Raw genomic sequence first — 10,185 nt, 5'->3', positions numbered from 1 at the left:
TACTGTGTGAAGTTTTGGTAGTTACACTTAAGAAATGGTGTAGGTGCGTTGGAGAGATGCAGAGAAAAGCAACAAGAAACAAAAGGGGATCTGATATGAGGAAAGATTAGAAAAGTTTTGAGTTGCACAGTGTACACAGAGAAAGGTTAAGGGAGGACTTCATCAAGGTGTTAAAGGGTATGTACAGATAAGGTGAACTCACAACATTATTTCAAGGTGTCAGGCCAGTAGGACAAATGGACAAATATTTAAATAATGGAAAGTAAACTTAAAACAAAAATGTTTTTGCTCAAATATGAATATTTGGAATATCAGCCAGGTAAGATGACGGAGTCAAAGACATTAGGGGAGTTCCAGATGCAGCTGGATGTTAGGCTGAGTGAGATGGAGTACTGGAAGGATGAGTAAGATGGCCCAGATGGCATTTTTTCCTCCTTGACTTGTTCTATGTTGATCTGCAATATTTTGTTCTAAGGACTATACAATTATCAGAAATGGACTCCACTTTAAACATAAGAACCCAGCATTGGTCAGAAATTCTAATTTATAAGTTCATTGATACGCATGTATTTTAAAAATGGATTAATTTTAAAAGTAGTTGAAGCTGGTTTTGCTTGCTTTGAAGAAGCAATATCCAAATATGTTTTATATTAGAAGTACTAATAATGCCACACTGTTATCCAGGCTTTTCATAAGGCCAAAGGGATCTTATGAAAATAAGTCTCCTGGCAGGCCTAGTGTTGTGACTTGGGTTTTAAATGGCTTGGAACAGTCAGAGTTTCAATTCCAACTACAGAAGTGTATGCTTTGCTACACTCACAAACTATTGAGAGGGTTACTGTAGGCTAAGAATAGAAAATGCATTACTGGTATTATTTCGGGTCTCCAGATGCACTTAATGATTTACATTCATCCTGGTAGTTGAATAACTTCCAAATGAAGAAGTTGAAAACTACACTGTGGCCTGAATTTTCCGGGGTTGTAGCAGGCGCGATCGGTGGTGGGTTGGGTGGAAAAGTTATTTTTGACAGTGGGTCAGGAACCCGCTGCCAGCCCGGCCCCACATGCCTTTCCCCCAGGCGTGTCTGTCATTGCGGAGCTGACCTGACCAGCAGCGGCGGGCAACTCAATTGAGATGATTAACAGCTAGTTGTCAGGCCTTAACAGGCTTTTTCAACTTACTTTTTAAATTTAACTGGATGGCCACGGCAACCACGCTGCTCGGGAAGCACCTCTGTCAACCTAAGGCGGGAGCCCTGTGGCCATCGCTCCAGCCGATTACTTAACAGCATCAAATGTTCAGTTAAAGCTCCCACTTGACTGAGCTGCTGCTCAGTCCATTTCTAGCAGAGATTCTGCAGGCTGCAAGTCTTTCCAGCAAAGTCTCCATCCAGTCTCAGCTCATTGGAAGAACTCTTTCACCATTGACAGATTGCTTCTGTCATCTCTACTTCAGCTGCCATCTATTCCATCAACATGGGTGCCATTTATACTGTCTCACCTTGGTCCTCAGAATCGGACCACAATCAGCCCCAACAGCAGCAGCACTAACAACAACACCAACCTTCTCCGCAATCACCTGATGCTGCACAGGACAGAGGGCATCAGCAACCAAGCACATTGCTGCCCAGGAGGCCAGGGATGACCTCATCATAGCCAGATTTAGTTAACTTTATGCTGTATACCCATATGGCTGCCACATGAGGCACCAGGTTGGCACTACCCCACACCAACACCATAAAGCATCTCTACAATGCCCAAGCCATTCCTTTCACACTCACCACCATTGCGGGGGTACCGTTATGCCTCACCATTCACTGCAACTCACTAAGCCACTTCCAAAGGTGCACACAAATCTGTCCAGGACCAGAAAGTGTTGAAAATAAAGGTTTTTATGTTTGACACCACATTAACAGAAACTTTACACAAAGATTGGATAAAACACCCGAGTGGCTACCCTTGTGTGTTGTTAGTTGGTATGATCGCACCTGGATGACAGTGAGTGCGAGGGGTGGCTAGTGAGATGGGGATGTGATATTGTAGATAGGGAGGGCTGGGTGGAGGTGCAAGGTATGTTGGTGTGAGTAAGGATGTGCAGGAGTAGGGTAGGGAAGGCAGAGTGATGGGGATGTGATGAGTGGCACAGCAGGATGAGGTTGAGTGTGGCTTTGTACTAATGTTTCATGATCTACTGAGATCATTGAAATGTTTGCGGCACTGTACCCAGGTCCTCCTAAACACATCCCTGCTTGTGACCTCCTCTGCAATCTGCAACCAAGCTGTTTTGGTCTTCTGGGGAGGTCTCTTCCGCCCATCAGATGGGAAGGGGACCTTCCTGCATGCTCAGCGTGCAGCCCTCTGCCTCTGTGCAATCATTGTCAGTGTTTGCAGCACTTCAATGCTGTAGTGCACTGATAGCACTATGTTAGATTAAACATCAAATCTAATGTGGCCATGGTCCCTTTAAAGTGCCCGGCTGAAAATGCGTCATGAAAGACATCACCAGACCCGTACCATTTAATTGGGCCAGGTAACGCACTGGGTGGGCTTAATAGGCCCTATTAACGTAAGTTCATTTTTAGCAGCGGGATGGCGCTAGCAGCGGGGTCGCGACCCACCATGGCCACCGCCTGCACTGGACCCACTGAGGTAGGCAAAATTCTGGCCACTGTCTCCGATAACTCAAGTAGTGAGGACAGGTAGCTAGTTGACCAGCATAAAGCTCAAAGGCATAAATTTTCACATCAGTGTTAAGCAAAAGAAGGTCTAGCTCAAGATGTTTGCCTCTGCCATGCTGTCAGCCCTCAGCTATCTGTCAACAGTAGTGGCTAAATTGCACCTGAAACACTTACATAGCATCTGGACAACAGGAGACAGCAAGGTACATTCCAAAATAACAACAGAAAATGCTGGAAATACTCAGCAGGCCAGGCAGCATCCATGGAGAGAGAAACAGAGTTAACATTTCAGGTCTGGGACCCTTCATCAGAACTGGAAAAAGCTGGAAATGTAACAGATATTATTTTGCTATTATAAAGGTATTCCAAGTTGACTGTGGAAATCTCGACAATGTGATGTGTCTAGACTTCCAAAAAGCATTTGGTAAAGTTCCTCATTCCTTATCTGAGGAAGGATGTTCTTGCCATGGAAGGAGTGCAACGAAGATTCACCAGACTGATACCTGGGATGGCAGGAATGACATATGAAGAGAGATTGGGTCGATTGGGCTTATATTCGCCAGAGTTTAGAAGAATGAGAGGGGATCTCATTGAAACTTATAAAATTCTAACAGGACTAGACAGACTAGATGCAGGAAGGAGGTTCCCCATGGCGGGGGAGTCCAGAACCAGGGGTCACAGGCTAAAGATAAGGGGTAAGCCATTTAGGACTGAGATGAGGAGGAATTTCTTCACCCAGAGAGTGGTGAACCTGTGGAATTCTCTACCACAGAAGGCAGTTGAGGCCAACTTATTAAATATATTCAAGAAGGAGTTAGATATATTTCTTAAGGCTAAAGGGATCAAGGGATATGGGGAGAAAGCAGGGACAGGGTACTGAATTTGGATGATCAGCCATGATCTCATTAAATGGCGGAACAGGCTCGAGGGGCCGAATGGCCTACTCCTGCTCCTATCTTCTATGTTTCTATGAAGGGCTATTAATTGGCAAATTAAGTTCAACACAGATAAATGTAATGTATTATATTTTGGTAGGAAGAATAGGGAGGTCACTTATCATTTGGAGGGTGTGAGTCTAGGTGGGGTAGAGGAACAAAGGGATCTCGGAGTACAAATACACAAATCACTAAAAGTTGCGATGCAGTTTAGCACGGCCATAAAAAAAGAAAACCAAGCACGGTAGTGGGCAGGTTCCCGTGCCACTGCCGGCTCCTGCCGGCCAGCTGACATAATTTTCCGCTGATTGGCCTAGTTAAGCCCACCGTGTGGGTTACCCGCCCTCAACACAAGGTGCAAGTTTGGTCAGCTGATGTGCTGATGTGTATTTAAGGGGGCCATTTCCCCCATTAGATCTCAGGTAGTTTCTGGTGCTTTTGACTGCTGCTTCTCACCACAATGCCTACAGAGAAACAAAAGGCAGCTCCCCGCTTCAATGAGAACTCCCTCCATGTTCTTGTTGAGGGAGTCAGAGGACGTCGGGAGGTCCTGTACCCATCTGATGGAAGAAGGAAACCTCCTCAACAGACAAAGGCAGCCTGGCTGCGAATAGCTGAAGAGGTCAATGCCAGGTCTGTGTATAGATGCACCTGGGTCCAATGCAGGAAAAGGTTCAATGATCTCCTGCGCTCTGGAAAAGTGAGTATAAAAGCTCACTTACCTTAATTCCTGTCATCACATCCCCATCACTGCATTGCTAACCCTACTCCTGCACATCCTGACTCAATCTAACATCCCTTACACCCATCTCTCTCTCCCTATGCACAGATTCACTTCCCCATCTTACTATGCACCCCTCACACACACCCTCAAGGTTATGCACTGACAACAACTAACAACTCAAAAGGAGGGAACTTCATTATGGGAACCCACTCCATCACAGCCTCCCTCTAGGTAGAGAGAAAGCAGGGAATTATAGACCAGTAAGCCTTACATCGGTTGTGGGCAAAATGCTAGAGTCCATTATTAAGGATAAAATAGCGGAGCACTTGACAAATGGGGAAAGGATCGGACAGAGTCAACATGGATTTACAAAGGGTAAATCGTGTTTGACTAATCTGCTGGAATTTTTTGAGGAAGTAACTGGTAAAATAGATGGGGGAGAGCCAGTGGATGTGGTGTACCTTGACTTCCAGAAAGCCTTCGATAAGGTTCCACACAAAAGATTGTCATGCAAAATTAAGGCTCATGGGATTGGGGGCAAAGTATTAACGTGGATAGAGAACTGGCTGGCGGATAGAAAACAGAGAGTTGGAATAAACGGCTCGTTTTCAGAGTGGCAGGCAGTGACCAGCGGGGTGCCGCAAGGATCTGTCCTGGGACCCCAGCTGTTCACAATATATATAAATGATCTGGATCAGGGAATTGGATGCAATATTTCCAAATTCGCTGACGACACTAAACTAGGAGGAGGGGTGGGCTCTGATGAGGATGTCAGGAGGCTACAGTGCGATTTGGACAGGTTGGGGGAATGGGCGGATACGTGGCAGATGCACTATAATGTGGATAAATGCGAGGTTATCCACTTTGGGGGTAAAAACAGGAGGGTAGATTATTATCTAAATGGCAATAGATTGGGAGATGGGGAAGTGCAGAGGGACCTGGGTGTTCTTGTGCACCAGTCACTGAAGGAGAGCATGCAGGTGCAACAGGCGATTAAGAAGGCAAATGGTATGTTGGCCTTCATATCAAGGGGGTTCGAGTATAGGAATAGGGATACCTTACTACAGCTGTACAAGGTGCTGGTGAGACCGCATCTGGAGTATTGTGTACAGTTTTGGTCGCCCCATCTGCGGAAGGATGTTCTTGCCATGGAAAGAGTGCAACGGCGATTCACCAGGCTGATACCTGGAATGGCGGGAATGACCTACGAAGAGAGATTAAATAGTTTGGGCTTGTACTCACTGGAGTTTAGAAGATTGAGAGGGGATCTCATCGAAACATATAAAATTATGGCAGGCCTGGACAGGCTGAATTCAGAGAGAATGTTTCCAATGGCCAGGGAGCACAGAACCAGGGGCCACAGTCTAAAAATAGCGGGCAAATCATTTAAAACAGAGATGAGGAAGAATTTCTTCACTCAAAGAGTGGTGAGCCTGTGGAATTCCCTGCCACAGAGGGCTGTGAAGGCTAATTCAATAAATATTTTCAAGAGAGAATTGGATATATTTCTGAAGGCTAAGGGGATTAAGGGTTACGGAGAAAAGGCGGGGACGGGGTACTGAACTGGTAAGATCAGCTATGATCTCAGACGAGGATCAGCCATGATCTCATTGAATGGCGGAGCAGGCTCGAAGGGCCTACTCCTGTTCCTATCTCTATGTTACTCTATGTTACTATGTTAAACATCGACCCGATCCATTCTTTACACTCATTCCATCACTCTCACTGAAACTCCACTTCTTTCCTTCATTGCAGGAAAAGAGAGCCCACAATAAGAGGGAGAGGGAGAGAACAGGAGGAGGACCACCATCCTTCTCACAGCTCACCCGCGCTGAGGAGGCCGCTCTGGACATTGTGGGATCGGTGGAACAGCTCGAAGTGGGGGATGGAGAGACGGGCTCAGTAGAACAACCTGGTGACAGAATGCTTCTCCATCCATCTTATTTGGCTTTCATGAGTGACACAGATGGCATCTGATGTCATTAGAAATTGAATGCTCATCATGTGCACAATGGGATGTGTCTGCAATCTACATATCACATGTCTAACTCATGTCTCCCACAGGACCATCAAGAGCCCCCCTCCCTATTGTCCAGGAGGAAGAGCAGGAGGACTCCTCAAAGGATACTGCATCCTCTGAGGGAGCAGCGTCAGCAGAAATGAGCGCACCCAGCACCAGCACAGTGATGCACACCTTGGTGGGTCGTTTGCGAGATAAAGTAGTGTTGTCACCTGGTGTTTCACAACTCACGAGTGAGCAAGAGCAGATGGTGGAGACAGGGACAGCAGTGGAGAGTCCTCTTTAGAGGCCGCAGGATGCTCCTATCTCTGCTCAGCTGCATATAGATGCTGAGCCTCGGGAACCATCCAGAAAGAGAGCAGTGCTGTAGTTTCAGGACCAAGTGCAGGAGGCTCTGACTGGGTTTGCAACCATGGTGACTGCGAGTGTGCAGAGAATGGAGGAGTCCATCTCAAACATGAGCAATGCCGTGGTGCACGCAATGGTGAATGTAGGTCCCGCCATGGAAAGGATGGCAACCTCCATGGAGGACATAAATCACCAGACTCAAATGAATATGGTGTCACTTCTAAATAGATGGTCAGCTATGGAGGGTGGATCAGCATCTATCATTGAGATGAACCAAAGGTACATGGACGTCCCAGTCATGAGGACTGTCAGTACAGAGACGGGTCCTCATGGCCCACTGATGTGCAGCAAGCTGATCTCCAGCTCCTTGCTAGCAGAGAAGTGCAGGTGGCCCATGAGAGGGATGATGGTGGGAGGCGGCATGCAAGTGGGGGCTCCTCTCCAAGCTCTCAAACCTCTATCCCCTTGCCAACCCCTCGGTCAGAGTCCTAGATGACGGCCCGAGCAGTGGTGGCCGAGTCTGCTCCTGTGCAGCCGCAGGGGGAGCAGCCTTTGGCTGGGCCTTCAAAGGCTCCAAAACCCAGAGGACGACCGCCAAAGGCGTCTAAGCAGGTGCAGCAGGGAAGTGAGCAGGCTGAAGCCACAGAGATAGCACAACGTAGAAGCACACATAGAGAAAGCTGACACATAAATGATCACAAGGGTACTCACTTGGGTGTTCTCATAGAATGCAATGTTAAGTTTCTGTTCTTTTATTATGTTGCAATACATTAATCTTGTATGAACGTTTGAAATCCCTGCCATTTGTGTGATCCCAATTTGAGGTGGCACAGTGAAGGGGTGAGGGCACCTTTTATGTCCAGCAATGCAGGTGACAGTGGTTATAGAGTTAACACCAGACACTTACAGCCTCAAGACAGTCTCCCAAATCATGAAATCAGCAACCTCTGAATCTGAAATTGAGCAGAATTGAGAGTGCAGCTTTTAAACTGCAGTTGCAGCTGTGAAGTTTCCAGCTCGTTGGTCTTCCCGACACACTTACCTGGCGTGATCTCTGAATATCGTGAAACCCAAATCAAATGTTGGAAAATTGCAAAAGGCTCTCAAAATAGCAGTTAACAAGCACTTAACAAGGAGTTAAGTGCCTTAAATCCCTTACCCGCTGCTTGGTGTCAGGTCTGTTGTGAAATCACAGACCTGACACTCTTGAAACTCACACGGAGGCGGGTTGGCGGCGGGTTTCCGACCCACCGTCAATCACTGTGACATTAACACCTGACCCGCCTCTGAACCCGCCCCCTGAGCACCAGCAAAATTGCAGCCTTAGAGTACTGCGTGCATTTCTGGTCACCATATTATAAAAAGGATATAAAGGCACTGGAGAGGGTGCAGAGAAGATTTACAAGGATGATTCTGTGGCGGAGCCACTAAGGGACTCCGATCAAATGTATATAATTCCCTTTAACAGTGTGTTAACTACAGCCTGAGTCTGTATCTTTGTATCTACTGTTTGCATGTACAGAGCGCGGTCCCTTTAAGAGCGCGGGCAAACGCGATGACATCACGCCGTTCATCACGTGATCCCCCATTGGCAGGAAAAACATGATGACGTCATGACGCCAGCCACGGGACCGCCCAAGCAGTCCTCGTGGAGCCTCCAAACTGACTAGACCTGTTTTCGTAGTTCTCGTGCATTGGTTTGTTAAACTCAGTTTGTTTTATATTAAACATCGTTTGTTGATCGCCTGAGTCGACCTCAGTCTCTTGATAGGTGTTAAGTATGTGTATTGTATTGAACAATTAACACAAAGACTTAAACGTATAACTCAAACAGGTCTTTACTGGTTGGAGGTAGGGACTACACGTAGGTCTTTACTTCATGCCCACAGGCGGGAACTGAGGGGAGATCAGTACCCACAGTACTATTTATACCCCTATGGCCAGGAGTGGTACTGCGTATCCCTACGCCCTACAAGTAGTGCAGTCCTGTCCATAGGTTTAAAGTAGCACACATATTACATACACAACATTCCTCCCTTCTTAGCTTTACAGTCATCTCCCCATTTAACATAACGTAATAACATATATACATATATAACTTCAGGTTTACATAACAGAATAACATAGATACATAGATAACTTCATGTCAAAATAGATCACAGATTCAGTCTCTGCGGAAAACAGTTCACAGATTCAATCTCTGCGGAAAATAGTTCACAGATTCAGTCTCTGTGGTGTAGTCGGTTCACGTTGCTGGAGTGACTCATTCAATAGTCCTTCCATGGATTTAACAGCTTGAACTTCCGAACTGATTTGGCTCCGTTCGGAGGGACCATGTGTGTGATCTGGTAGGGGTGATAATGGTTCAGATGGTTATCATCTTCTGCTTCGTCTTTTCCTTTTCTGCTCCTTAGAGACTCTCTGGGCTCCCCTGTCAGCTGCCAGCTGTAGCGCCACCATCTCCCTATGTTCCTTAGACTTTAAGTGATTCATCCTGATTTCTGCACTTTGGGAGTTTTCATCACAAGCTGGGCAGACCAGGTCACTATAATATTCAGTGTCACTCAATAGGTCATGGTAATATTCGGTGTCGTCCTGATCTAGGCCAGCGAGAGGGTCTTCTATTTCCTCCATACCCAGCTGGGCGTTAGCCAGCTTTTGTTCCAAGTCCAGACATCTTTCCTGAAGAGACTTCTTCATGCGTACCTCTTCATCCAGCTTTTTCTGGGCTTTCAGCAAGTCGTTTACTAATGACCTCATTTGAGATTTTACTACTTCAACTTCTTTTGGAGATTGATTGATCGGACTATTCAATCCCTCTACCGGAGCAGCTGTTTCAGCGGTCTGTTGTTCTACGTTGACGTGAGTCAGCGTACTTTTGGCATCCAAGGGCTGCTCTGTTGCAGTCATCTCAGTCTGTGTTGCCACCTCAGCTCTTCCAATAACCTTTGAGAGCTCCGAACCCCTTTCGTTTGAATATTGAAGTTCGTGTTCAAGTTTTTCCCATTTCAGAGTCCTGTCCTTCAGCATATGCAGGAGTTGGCTGACCGTTAACTCCTCTGACATCAGACGTTTTGTGTGCTCCTGCTCCATTTGCTCCAGCAGCTGCTTCTGTTGTCTTTCCAGATGTTCCCACTCTATATCAAAGAACTCTTTCGTCGCATTCATCTCTTGCTCAAAACGGCGAATCATTTGTTCTAATTGCTGTTGCAGTTTGAAATGGAGTTGAGTTCGAGCCCGGTGTCCCTCAGAAATGTGCATGTCAGTAGACTGGACAGACTCAGAATTCTCTATCTCAGTGGAATTCTGTGCTGAAACTTTGTCTTTTGCACACGGGTTGGTCTTACCATCATCCGTTCCAGAGTCTGGGTTGATTATGTTCACCGAGTTCTCACTCGTTATTGTTTGTAGGAAATGCCAGTCGATATTCATTTTCCTAATCCACTCCCGTCCTAGTAGTGGAGGACCTCCTTCAGATAG

Source organism: Somniosus microcephalus, chromosome 20 (genome assembly GCF_052327205.1).
Source record: "Somniosus microcephalus isolate GS21.2 chromosome 20, FLI_Smic_1.0, whole genome shotgun sequence".
NCBI lineage: Eukaryota > Metazoa > Chordata > Chondrichthyes > Squaliformes > Somniosidae > Somniosus > Somniosus microcephalus.
This window is presented reverse-complemented; position numbering follows the sequence as displayed.